The sequence below is a fragment of the Delphinus delphis genome, chromosome 10 (assembly GCF_949987515.2).
Source record: "Delphinus delphis chromosome 10, mDelDel1.2, whole genome shotgun sequence".
Lineage (NCBI taxonomy): Eukaryota > Metazoa > Chordata > Mammalia > Artiodactyla > Delphinidae > Delphinus > Delphinus delphis.
Window position 1 is genome coordinate 99004820 of NC_082692.2, and position 13696 is coordinate 99018515.

The 13696-nt window shown below is 37.1% G+C and overlaps 1 protein-coding gene across 1 annotated transcript in view; it reads left to right on the plus strand.

Moving 5' to 3' along the window:
* PPARG (peroxisome proliferator activated receptor gamma) overlaps positions 1–13696 on the plus strand; it is a 129135-nt gene that overhangs the window by 22779 nt on the left and 92660 nt on the right. Inside the window, exon 2 of the mRNA XM_060023076.1 lies at positions 1309–1382. The gene's annotated coding sequence lies outside the window, so the exon portion shown is untranslated. The remainder of the gene's footprint in view (positions 1–1308; positions 1383–13696) is intronic.

The following is a 13696-nucleotide window of genomic DNA, read 5'->3' on the forward strand; positions in this document are numbered from 1 at the left end:
AATTTTTCTTTATTAATACTCTTTCCTTTTGTTTTCACATATTTAAGCACTTTTTTGTTGACTTAAAGGTGAAAAAAGTCTAAATAGTAATCCATTATAAAGTTGTTTCTCATGCGCTATGCATGTTATATGTAACGGACAGGTTTGATGTGGGTACTCCTTTCATTTTTGACTAACAAATGAAAGAGTGTTTGTTTCACATGGAGAGTAAACTGCTGTGATACAGATGAGCAGTCAAAAAGCAAAGCAGACAGGTCTAAAACCCTGACAAGCTAGCTCTTTCTATAGATGAATATGCCCCATTATGAAAACAAAATTGTTACCGTATTGTTGAGTTCATTAGGAGGTTTTCAGTTTCCAAACAACAGTACTAAACAGTGTGAGTGAAACAAAGAATCAAACAAAATACATTGGGCTGTAGTTTATATTCTTTCAAAGTAGAAATAACAAAATGGGAAAACATTTTATATTCATGATCCACTACGGTACCCATGCATTGGGTAATAGAATAGGTTTTGCAAATTCCAAGTGGAAAGGTGCAGCATTAAAAAAGAAAAAAAATTAGAATTTTGGGTAGGTTAGACTGTGCAGAATGTTGGGTCTGGATGTTGGGACTTTGAAGGCCCTGATGATAAGCCTTTGGCCCTGGGTACTGTTTTGTCTTTACGAAATGTACAGCTATTCTAGGATCCCTGAGCCCTTCGTAAGAGCCAAGGATACACATCCTTAGACCTTTGACATAGTTACTCAGATAATCTGCTCTCTGCATCTTCCTTTAAAAATCTGGTCCCCGTGAAATGTGCTGTATCTACTGTCCCTAAATGGTTGTGACGCTTTTACCTTAGGCTTAACAGCCATGTGCCCTCTAGAATGAGTATATTTTCATAAATGTAATCTTTGCTGTGTATAAATTTTATCAGTCCTCTATCTCTTGACGTTACTAACCCTTTTAAAATCTAGTTTTTCTTAAGTCTGCCCAACGTAGGTGTCTTCATTAATTTGACATAAAAGATGGATGAGACAAAGGACCCTGACTCATGATCAGTGACAGAACAGGAGAGTAGGCAAAATGAATCTAATCCATGTCTCTTCAGGAAGATTCTCCAGCCCTGAATGATGTACAAGTCAGTCTGTTGGTTGCTTCTAGAGAATACAAAGCATTCTAAGCTCAGGGACAGCCAACAGTCATGATGAAATCCAACAGAGAAAATACATTCATTTGTGCTTGTACATTTTGGTATCCTAGGTTGTCTAAAAATTTTGAATATGTGTGTATATTAAAAATCTTTTTTCTTTTTAATTGTTCAGATTTGAAAGAAGCCAACTCAAAGCCACAGACATACAAGAAGGCCATTTCCTTAAACAAGAGTTGCCCTTTAACGGTAGGTAAACTCAGAACTTATTGTACTAAATTTGTATTTAGAAAGGTCTCTTTTAAAGAACATGCAAATGCTTCATAGTATTTTATTGTAAAATTTCTTAGAGAGCTTTTATTTTGACTATCAGAATACTTTCTACTGTATAATTTACCAGTCAGTGGAAGGAAAGCACAGTAACGTATTTGACTAAGACAAAACGAAGATAGACAAAACAAAACAAACTTAGGGGTTGAGAAATAACACAAATCCTTAGAAATAAGTCTCAATACAGGTACATTATATTAGGTTCATGTGTTACTTGTAATTGAATTGAGAGAAAAATTAAAATATCTTTCCTGATTCTCTGTAGGCCATGCAACTATGATCCCAGGTCACAAAGGAGAAAGTAGCTTAATTTATCCAATGCCCATGCCTATATACTTTATTTGGGGAATTAAAATCCAGTACTATAGTTATTTATTTTATTGTTCAAATTATTCCAGCTCCCAATGGCCAAAGCTGGAATAATTTGATAAATATAAATAATTTGATAGATATAAATATATATAATATCAAATATATTTGATAAATATAAAAAATTTTTTAAAAACTATAGCACTGGATTATAACCCCCCAAATAAAATATATGTATACATGATTCCATACTGATATAAATAAATGACTGAATGAATAAATTGAAGGACGAGAACTTTTCCTTACAGAAGAATTTAAATTAGTAAATGTTAAAGGAATAAGGGAGATGGAAAATTGCCATCAGAGAACCTCAGCAGCAGTTACTGCTACAGGCAGGACCCACTGATGAATACTCAGATTAGAAGGTGAAAGGAGGAGCAGAATATGGACAGAACCTCCAAGCATCTCCCTTTAAATATTTATTAGTTACAAAGAGAAAAGTAGTAAGTTTAAGCAGAAGAATCCTGGCAGACACCACTTTAACCAAGTGATCCAGGTTAATAGGTTAATATCTACAGTACTAAGACATATTGAGCTTATATACCCCCAAAAAGGGCACATCAGGTCTTCAGTATTCTTCCCAAACATTCATAACGACAGTTGCATCATGAGAAAATGTTAGGCCGATCTAAATAGAGAGACATTCTACAAAATACCTCACCAGCATTCTTCAACAGCGTCAAGGGCATGGAAGACAAGAAAAATCTGGGGAACTATACATTAAATATGTGCACTTTTCTGTATGTCAACTATACCTCAATAAAGCCACTTTAAAAAAAAACAAAACAAAAGGAAAAGAAAAGACTGCGGAACTAGAGGAGATGAGGAGCAATGGCAACAAAATGCAATATGGGATCCTGGATTGGGTCCTGGAACTGAGAAAGGGCATGAGTGGAAAAACTGGTGAAATCCAGATAAAGCCGTTTATAGTAGTGTGCCAATTTTCATTTATTAGTTTTCCTCATTGGGCTGTGGTTGCAAAATGTTAACAGTAGGAAGCCCGGTGAAAGTGACGTGGGAATTGTCTCCAGTATCTTTGCAACTTTTCTGTAAACCTCAAATTATTTCAAGATGAAAAGTTCTTTAAAAGTTACATTGGAGTCACTCAGTAATCATTCTCGTTAGACTTTTACTGATTTTTAGAGTGAGTTTCTGTTTGTTTGCCAACCTTAGAACATTCTTCTCATAAAGGATACTCCTTGAGCTGTTTCTTAATCCTGTCCATACACAGAGCCATCCTCACCTCCACAGGTTTGCTCTCCACTTAGTTCTCCAGCCACTCACTTCCAGCCCCCAGAAAACCTGTGAGTGGGGAAAAAAACCCACTAGGCTCTGAGTCCTCACAGAGCACCTCTGAGCAAAATTTTTAGTTGGTGACGGTCAGGGTGTGATTTCAGTGTTCAAACCAAGTCTTTAGATTTCATTCATGATCTCTTGGTCCACCAGTCTTCTTTACCCAGGACAACATTTGAACAAGCACTTAGAATTAGTAGCCTTGTATTTGAATGGTGAAGATGAGAGAAGGTCATGCTGTTTTTAGGTAAAATGTCTGGGAAATTCTGTGAATATAAGCAGTACTAAGGGAACTTTGATTCTTAAAGGAAATCAATAGCTGTATTAAGTTTGATTTGAAAATCAGTTTAACTTGAAAAAAAAGAGATAAGTCAAAAGACCAAACTCTTGAAAGACCAAGTAAGGAGCAATTATGTACTTTGGCGTCTGGAAATGAGTGTTTGGTCTGAATTCAAGCGTTTGCGCATGAAAAACAAAATGCTGAGTCTTAAGAGTTCTTCCCTGAAGGGTTTTTGCCGGCAACTCTCTTATGTGTTCAACCAATTTTGGAAACTACACTAGTTCACACACTCTAGGCGAAACAAGAAAAAACAGAAGTGGCATCTAAAATAGTCAGATTCATAGAGACAGCAAGTAGGGTGGTGGTGACCAGGAGCTGGGAGGAGTGGGGGATGGGGAGTTAGTGTTTCAAGGGAACGTAGTTTCAGTTTGGGAAGATGAAAAAGTTCTGGATGGATGCACAGCAGTCTGAAGGTACTTAATGCCACAGAACTGTACATTTTTAAATGCTTAAAATGGTCAATTTTTATGTAATGTCTCTTTTACCACAATTTTAAGAAGTGAAAAAGAAATAGAAGTCTTCAGCAGTTCCATTCCATTTCCTTCCAGGGTGCCCAGCTCTGAGGAGAATCTCTGCTTGGGAGCATTTCTCCTTAGGAGGAATCTTTGTTAAAAATCTAGAGATGATTTCCTGGACATCATTTACCAACCGGCAGTTTAAATGGCCCCTATATCATAAATAGTGCAAGTAGAAAAGGAACCTGGTACACAGGAAACAGTAGAGCTGGGTGGTTGGGAGAGTTGCTTGTGGGTTAATTTATAACTAAGACAAATGAATCTATAAAAAGAAGAAAAGCCCCATAAGAAATATGTTAACTGATGGTAAGGGAGGAAAAAAGGGCTTAGATAAAAGATATCTGAACTTGTTTGGTCCCAATGATTTTATGGCTGAGGAATTCAATTATAGGTGTACGGGGTGGAGCAAATCACAATTCTGTAAATTACTAATAGGACACGACGATCTTTATCGTTTTCTGTATGTGCTCACATGCAGAGTTCAGGCCTGCCCTCTGTAAATAAACTCTCTGCTTAGCTATGCTGCTATGTATGAATTCAGGGCTGCAGGACTGGAACATAGATAGGGTTCTAAAATATTAAAGGTGGGGAGGTGGTACAAACAGAAATAAGATTAGGAACTGGGACAGATAAATGACTTTGAATTTGGGCCCTTGGGTTTGTTTCATTTTACATTAAATTCTTTTAAGACGTTTTTGTTACTGAAAAGCTGTGAAAATATCTTTTAAAATAAAAAGACCACACTTAATCACACGTAAACTACTATTCTAACTTCTGTATAGTTTCAGTTCTGGTTGACCTGTATACATGTTTTAATTACTAACAGTTACAGTATATGGAGCATTTCTGCTTCTTTCACTGTTAGATTACATGTCTTTGTTCCTTTTTACCTGGCTTTCAGATGTCATATTGGCAACACAGTAGTCCATATTAGTGATATCACAGAATTTACTAAGCCAGTTTTCAGGTGGCTTCTAATTTTTTATTATTATACAATTACTGTTTATTCTTACACAGTTACATATAGTGAATATCTTCATGCACGTATTTCACTTTTTAAAAAATCATTTTCTTCAGATAAATTGCTTTAAGAGGAGTTTCTATGTTAAAGGGTTTGAGCAACTATATTACTCCTGCATTATTCATTTTTATGGCATTTCACATTGCTTTGAGGATATATTAGTAGCAAAATGAACCAAAACATATTTCCAAAGCGTATGTTTAAATGATTTCTGTTCATTTAAATCTATTATCATTTAGCTCTGGCTCTGTGTGTTTGACAGCGGAATGAGGGTGGAGAGTGAGGAGTTTTCACCAGTTGTTTAGATATTAGCATAATATGGGGTTTTGGGTAGTTTTTGGTTTTTTGGATTGTGATGGGGGTGTTGTTTATGTTTTGGGTTAGGAAAAAACCAACTTGGCTGCAATGAAATTGCAGATTATTTCTTGAGGCTATACCAAATTTAAATCAAATTTAAAACCTGTGCTGCAGGTCCCTATGGCCTTTAAGTCTGCATGTTGCTAGCGGTTATAAAGGAATGATTGCTTGCAAAAATGAAGGTTTAACAAAGTAGCACATCCAGAGAGAAGGATACAAATCAATTCTGTTAAAGGATTTATTTCAATCAAATATTTATAATTTGCGGTTTAAATATTTGAGGTGAATAGTAATTTTAGAATAAAGATACAATGATAAGAGAAAATTTTAAAATGCAAAATCATATGGTTAAAATGTACAATGAATAGAAAAAAGATTATGGGTGTTTGTTTTTCCTTTTTATTCTGAACTTTCATTTGGGGGTTAAGTGTTACAGTTAATGACATGAAATAGAGATTACAGCTTTTAACTACAATGCAGTGTATTGTATTTTTTGCTATCAAATAAGCAACGTAATAACAACAATAAACATTTTAAACAAAAAAATTATCTATAATCTTAACATCCTTATTGAAACTATTTTAATTTCTACAAGTTGCCTTCCAGTTCTTAACACATATACATAGATTTTTAAATATGTGTATGTGATATTTGAGAAAGTAAATACACAGCTATCCCTGACCCTCACTGTCTATAAAACTAAGGGGTTGTGATAAATGATTTCTAAAGTACCTTTTCATTCAAAAGCAATATTTTAAAACCTAGCTGTGTCTAAACTGTATAATAAATATCTTCTGGAAAAACATGTAAGTCGATCACAGTGAGTACTATCTTTACTTAAAAACATGAGTCACTGTTATAAAATGTAGAGGGTTCATTCCTAAAAATTAAGCTTAAAAGAAATTCTGTGATATTAACAGTTTGTTAAACTGAAGAATGCATGGTGGGGGAGGGGTTTGATTATTTGAGACTCTTGAGTAATAATTTCAATAAAGCAGTGTTTGTTCTCAAGTAGTACTTTTATTAAAACCTACTGTACAAATGTCTGATAGAAGAGGATACAAAAAATTACTTTTGGCGATTACTTGATTTTCATTTATAACCACACTTTCATTCTTTTTAATCTTTTTGTAATTTCTTAATTTTAATGTTTTCATGAACTAACAGTGTGTAAAATTATTGATTTTGGCAGGAAAAGTGTACATCTTCCTAATCTCTCCTTCGATGATTTTGTTTACCTTTTTAAAAAAAATTGCCAATAATGAGCTCTGCAGTCCTAGCTGTAGTATGCTCGATTCTTTGGATACTCCCAGTAACTCATATGTTACCAATAATGTGCATAAATTCTGCCACAGTATCATATAGTAAGAGCTCAAACATTGGAGGCCACTATTATTCCATGGACCATAATGTGAAGCAACTGTGATCTCTGTGTTATTCTAGTTGTTGTTTTGATTTTTTTTTTTCTTCACACTTATGAACTCCTTGTCCTTCAGTCCAGATCCTGTGATCTGAAATCATTTAAATTATTAAAAACTTGATATTTTTAACCTTTTATACTCCCAGTAGACAGGACATAGGAAATTTAGTGACGTAAACATCTTTAATAATCTTTAAAAGTCATAAGACTTGGTAGCTGGGACAAACAATTAGGTATAAATTTCAGGGAAATACCATAATGGCATGACTTGTTTTCTTTTGTTAGCAAGCCACTTGGCTTTCCTCTCAAACCCAAGGAATAAGTCGTGTGGCCCCCTTTTATGATTTCGGTTTCATCTGCATCACAGAAATATATGTTTCCCTAAGTTTACTCACTATAATTTGTGATTGCTATTTTTCTTATCTGCGAAGGAAGTACAACAGTTCCCACTGGGGAAATACCATGTTAAGTTGATCCTAAAATAAGAAATCTAAGGGAAAGGTCACATCCTAATGACTTGTGCAAATCTAAATTCCCATGGAGCTTTAAAATTATTTTGTAGCAGTAGAGTATTAACAATGTGTTGTTGAACTTCTTCCAGATCGCATCATAAAATTGAGAGCACTTTTGTGTACAGAAATAACCACTGAAGAATGAGTACAATTGACAAGACCTAATTTTTTTTAGTAATCCATTTTGAATATCCAGAGAAATCTAGCATGAATAATAAACCACAAAATGCTTTTTGTTACTTTCACTGAAACTATAAGGAGTATTATTTAGGAAGTACTATAATAATTATATACAAACAGAGAAAGGGATTTTACCAGCCCTGACCTCCCGTTGTACTTTGGAAGAACCCTAATTCTAGAGAGAGTTGCTGCTTCCAGGACACCTGAAAGTTGACACCTGAACATCAGGACATCTGGGTTGTAGTCTGTCCTTTTCTGTTAATTGGCAATCGCTTAAATATTCTGGACCTCAATTTCCTTACCTGTTAAGGACCAAGTAAGATTAAATATATACAGTGCTTAGAAAATTTTTATAGTACTATATATCTTTAAGATATTACTATAATCATTGTCTTGAGTTTTCATCTTTTCCAAATGAGGAAATAAAATGCTTATCTGTGTGATATGGCATATGTTCAAAGAATCTCTGCAACTATTCAATATCTCTGTAATATCTTTGTTCAGGAAAGGCATTAAGCTCTTTCATTGTGCTAATTCATTTTTAAAATTTTATTTTATGCACCTACATGAAAAGGGTGAAATGTAACAGATCTGTACCCTTTCCCACATTCACCAGAAAAAGTGCTTATTGGAAGCAGTCCCGCAAAGGAGACTAACTTCAAGTTCACATCCTTTTAAGAACTGGGATGAGTGGTGGCTGGAATGTGATGAGGTGACTTGACTTTTACCCTAAGTCATGAGTGAAAGTTAACAATATTGCCAACTTGTGTTCTCAATATGTGGAGTAACTATTCTCATCCTTTCATCCATCAGACTTTGGAATAATAGTGATAGCAACAGCAAGTAAGAGTCTAAGGAGAATAAATTCTTTGAACACTTCTGCTCCCTGCTGTAGTGGGGAAAGAATCTTTATGTGTGAACCTACTGATTGCTGCTATTATAAATTTGTTTTTCCAACTTTTTAGTTTCCATCGATGTTGTCTTAGTTCAGGTTTTCCTTATTCCTCACCTGAGTTATTGCAAATTGTCTGTCCGACTCAATGCACCATTTCCATTTCATCCTCCAAGTAGACAGAGTTCTTTCTCAAACACTGTGTTTGCATTTCACCCCCCTTCCTGGGAGCATTACAGACTTCGTGGTCTACCTCAACCTACCCCCTCGGTCTCACTGCCTCCATTTGCATCATGGATATTAGGGCTCGGCCACTCCAGATGGCTCATCAGTGTTCCTCTCACAGCATTGGGTTCATGCCTGGAATGTACCAATCATCGTATTGGATTATTGTTGGTTTTGTAGTTAGTTTTATGGAGTGAGCTTCTTCTTTTTTTTTTTAATCTTTCTCTTAATTTAGTCTTATTTTGTTTTTTTAATATAAACTTATTTATTTTTGGCTGTGTTGGGTCTTCGTTGCTGTGTGTGGCATTTCTCTAGTTGTGGTGAGCGGGGGCTACTCTGTGGTGCATGGGCTTCTCATTGCGGTGGCTTCTCTTGTCACGGAGCACAGGCTCTAGGCACGCGGGCTTCATTAATTGTGGCACGCGGGCTCAGCTGTTGTGGCTCGCAGGCTCAGTAGTTGTGGTACACGGACTTAGTTGCTCTGCGGCGTGTGGGATCTTCCCAGACCAGGGCTCGAACCCGTGTCCCCTGCGTTGGCAGGCGGATTCCTAACCACTGCACGACCAGGGAAGTCCCTGGAGTGAGCTTCTTGAAGACAGAGACTATCTTCTGGGTGTCCCTAGCACTTAAAACAGTTCCTAGCAAGGATTATGCAAGTGTTACAATTATAATGTAATGAACATTAAATGATTCAGATATACTTTTATGTCTGCTAATTAAGCATAATGCTATTAGCATTCTTGCCTAAATGTTATTTTTAAATTTACCAATGAGAGATGCAAAACATGATGGAAAATTGAAGTAAGAAAATTCTGTGATATAATATGTATTTTACAATTCTGTAGATTTAACTTCTGCATAGGTAGGGACTGCCGCTGCTGCTTCTCCCCTCCGTCTCCCCCCTCCCCCTCCTCCTCCTCCTCCTTCAACTCCTCCTCCGCCTTTCATTTTTTAATTTTTTTGCAGATGTTGAAAATGAGTCCATAAAAGCACATAGATACCTTATCAGCTACTTTTTGCCTGTGTAATTCAGGGATGAGGAATATTCAGCTCACAGACTTGTTATGGCCTTTCAATCTTCTATAGCATTTGAAGCAGGGCTGCTGAGTCAGGTAAAGGGCTACAACCGTTATTCGTACGGAGGTTTTATTGTTGTTGCGGTTCCTATTTGTATATGTTGTTTATTAAACAAGTATTTCCAAGCTGCTTTTCTATATCCAGCCCTGTTCTAGACAAAGTGGAATTAGGCCATTCCTCCCTCACAGTCTCGTTTCAAGGGCAATACCAACACAGACCACATGAAAGAATTAAATCACAGAGCTGGGGTGATGTGTGTTTGAGGGAAAGCATATAGTGCAAGTTCATAGAAGAAAGCACATCTGCAGAGCTGGAATAGTCAGTGGTTGTTTCACGAAGTGCTTGCACCTGAGCTGAACCCCGAAAGTGTGGATACGGAAACATGAGAAGGAAGAGCTGGAAATTTTAAACACGAGGAGCATCATGGGGCAGGAATCTCAGGATGTCGGGGGCACACTGTACTCTAGAGTCAGTGGGAGGTTCACGTAAGAGGGGAAAAGGGCTGAGCTTGGCAGGATACAAAGGCTAGAGCGAGGAACTTGGACTTCGTCTAGGAGGCATTGGGGAACTTGAAGATTTGGGGAGAGGGAAGTGGTGTGACAGAAGCTCCGTTTGGATGGGACAAGTGAAAGAGATATTTTGATAATGTAAGATTTGGTGAGTGAATAAAAAATAAAGAGGATGAAAGAAAAAGAAGAGTCAAAAATGAACTCCAGGCTGATGTACAGAGAGGTGGAAGAAATATGGGAGAGGGACTCTGTTTGGGGGAAGAAAGATGAGGTTGATTTCAGACTTGCTGAATTTGAAGTGAAGGTGGAGTATCTCAGTAAGCCCTAGAGAGAGGTGAAGATTCGGGACTGAACCTCGTTTCGGAGGCCAGAACGAGACACGTGGTTTTGGGTGTCATGAGCGTAGAGTGAAGAATGCTTCTCAGGAAGCAGCACACGTCAAGTTTAAAAGGGGAAGATGAGAGAGTGGCAAGAGTAGATCGGGTCATCACTGCCAAACAAGGAGAGCTTGAAGGAGAGGAAAAGAACACAACCCTTAGTGCCTCCTATGGACCGGGCATTGGGTGAGCAACTTCAGGTATACAATCTTATTTCATCCTCAAAGCAACCCTGTCGCATAAGAATTAGGATTACCCCCATTTTACAGATGAATAAAGTGAAGTTTAGCAGGTGAAATAACGTGTCTAAGGGCATACTGCCAGTGCCAGGAGGAATATAATTTAAACTGAGATCCTTCTGACTCCCAAGCTCACGGTTTTTTTTTTACTGAAATACTGTAAAATGACAGTGAACTGTCAAGAAGAATGAAAAAAGGAGTAATTCCGTTAACAGTTGCAAGGAGGAGATCATTGTTTAAGATTATAGGCTAAGTACAGTGGGAGGAATGGGTATTTGGGGAGGTTAGAAGGTAATAGGTGGTATATGAATGGAGGGAGTGATTTTAGGCCACTGAGGACTGGGGCAGCCAATAGGACAGCTCTCCTAGAAAAGCTGAATCAAGGAAGGGAGGGAGGAGTGCAAATCAAGGAGGAGGTAGTACAGGGCTGAGGCCTCAGAAAAGACATTAAGAAGAGGCAGACCCTGTGAGAAAAGACTGCTTCCACCAAGTTTGGAGGTTAGTGTCACAGTGGAGACCAGAAGAAGGGTAAAGGAAAAAGGTGTCAGACAAAGATTTTTTTTTTTAATTTACTTATTTTTTCCTATTTATTTATTTAATTTTTGGCCATGACACACGGCTTGTGGGATCTTAGTTCTCCCATCAGGGATCAGGGATCAGGGATCGAACCCAGGCCCCCTGTGTTGGGAGTGCGGAGTCTTAACCACTGGACCACGAGGGAAGTCCCCTATTTAGTCACTTATTTATTAAAGAATTTTTTTAATTAAATTCAATTTATTTATTTATTTTTGGCCGCATTGGGTCTTCGTTGCTGCGCGCAGGCTTCTCATTGCGGTGGCTTCTCTTGTTGCGGAGCACGGGCTCTAAGTGCGTGAGCTACAGTAGTTGTGGCTCGCCGGCTCTAGAGCACAGGCTCAGTAGTTGTGGTGAACGGGCTTAGTTGCTCCGTGGCACGTGGGATCTTCCCGGACCAGGGCTCAAACCTGTGTCCCCTGCATTGCCAGGCGGATTCTTAACTACTGCGCCACCAGGGAAACCCAGTTATTTATTTTTAATTGAAGTGTACTTGATTTACAATGTTGTGTTGTATAGCAAAGTGATTCAGTTATACATACATATATTCCTTTTCAGGTTCTTTTCCCTTATAGGTTATTACAAAATACTGAGTATAGTTCCCTGTGCTATACAGTGGGTCCTTGTTGGTTATCTGTTTTGTATATAGTAGTGTGTATATGTTAATCCCAAACTCCTAATTTATCCCTCCCCACCCTCGCCTTTCCTCTTTGGTAACCATGTTTGTTTTCTAAAACATAGATTTTTTAAAAGCACTAGTTGTAATGATACCTCCAAAGTTATAACTTACTTGGAAAAAAGCACATAAAAATAGACATGGTGGATACGAGACCTTAATCAATCACTTCCCCTCTTCTGGCCTCAGTTTTCCCATACGTTGACAGATTAGGATAGAGAAGACAAATGGGTCTCTAAGGACCCTTCCAATACTTAATTTTCTAAGCATTGTGGAATGCGACAGCCTTGATCTGTTCACAGAGAGGGCAATCATATAGCTTTATATTTCAAAGGAACTTGTAGGAATAACTAAAATTAGAGATACAAAGGAAATGCTTAGAATTTTAAGTCCTCAATTCAAAATTTCTGGCTGTATCCCTTTTCCCCCTTATTAAAAGTTATTAGAATGTCAGTGTGTTACCAACTGTAAACTCTTGAAGGCAAGGACCTCTATCCTATTCTCTGATATGTCCTCAGCATCGAGCATAATGCTTGATACATAATAACAACTCAGTAAATACATATTAAATGAATGAAAGTTGAATTACAAAATAAAGTGTTGCCACTATATAGGCTTCCCATGCTTTTTCTCCCCTTTGGTCTCCCTTCTCCTCCATGACAATTCAGGGGTGTGTTAATTATGTCAAGATAGTCACTTTTCAATGTATCTATATCATTTTAATTGTTTTTTTTCATTTGGTTACTATGTTGGTTTTTTGTAGAAAGGGAACTAGGTGATTTGACTGACAGTTAATGGAAGTCTTAGCGTTTTTCAAAATTATCTTTTGTAGAAACTTCCAAATTAATTAGTAATCTAGTTTCCCATCTTTTTTCAGTTTAAATTTTACCAAGAATATTGCCTTTATTAAAAGGAATCGTGTTTTATATTATGGAGGGAAAATGATTTACAGAAAAACAGAAATCTATTCCTGAACAAATTTAGTGATGCTGGTGTAAGAAAAAAAAAAAAGCCACAAGAAATCATCCCAAGTTAGTAATGCTTCCCATCTTAAACACATGATTTCAGTTGTCCCTAGCTAGCTAAAGGTTACAAAATGTCACCATAATACCCTTTACTTCCTTATGAGTTCTTGCTCCCCCCCACCACACTCCCAAATATGGTAGATGGAGTTGTAAAAACCCTGAAGTATGACAATATAGTTTATTACACTTTTAGCTAGAAGTATTCTGCCAAAATGAGCTGAGAAATAGAAGAAATGGATTTAAATTTACAGCAGTCCAGTGAGACAGAATATACTTTTTCCAGACCACTCAACCAGCAAGCCAGTTTGTAACTTTAATGCTTCATACATTGGAAAAGTTGCAACTGTAACAAAATCAACAGAAATATCTCTGGCTAATGTACTTCAATGCGAAGATTGACTGCAGCAATATTTTTCCAAATGCATACTTTTATAGGCTTTATACTACTTTCCAGAATATTATCAGTTTTACTTAGTACTACTTTGGGAATTACTGATTCTTATCTCTCTGGTAGGAATTAAAACCAGAGCTGACATTTCACTGTTAGCAGACTCTGTCTTCAGCGATCTGGTGACCTGAAGATATCTGACTCTCTTTCATTACCAAGCTTCAAGTCTGCAGATTGTCGTTGGT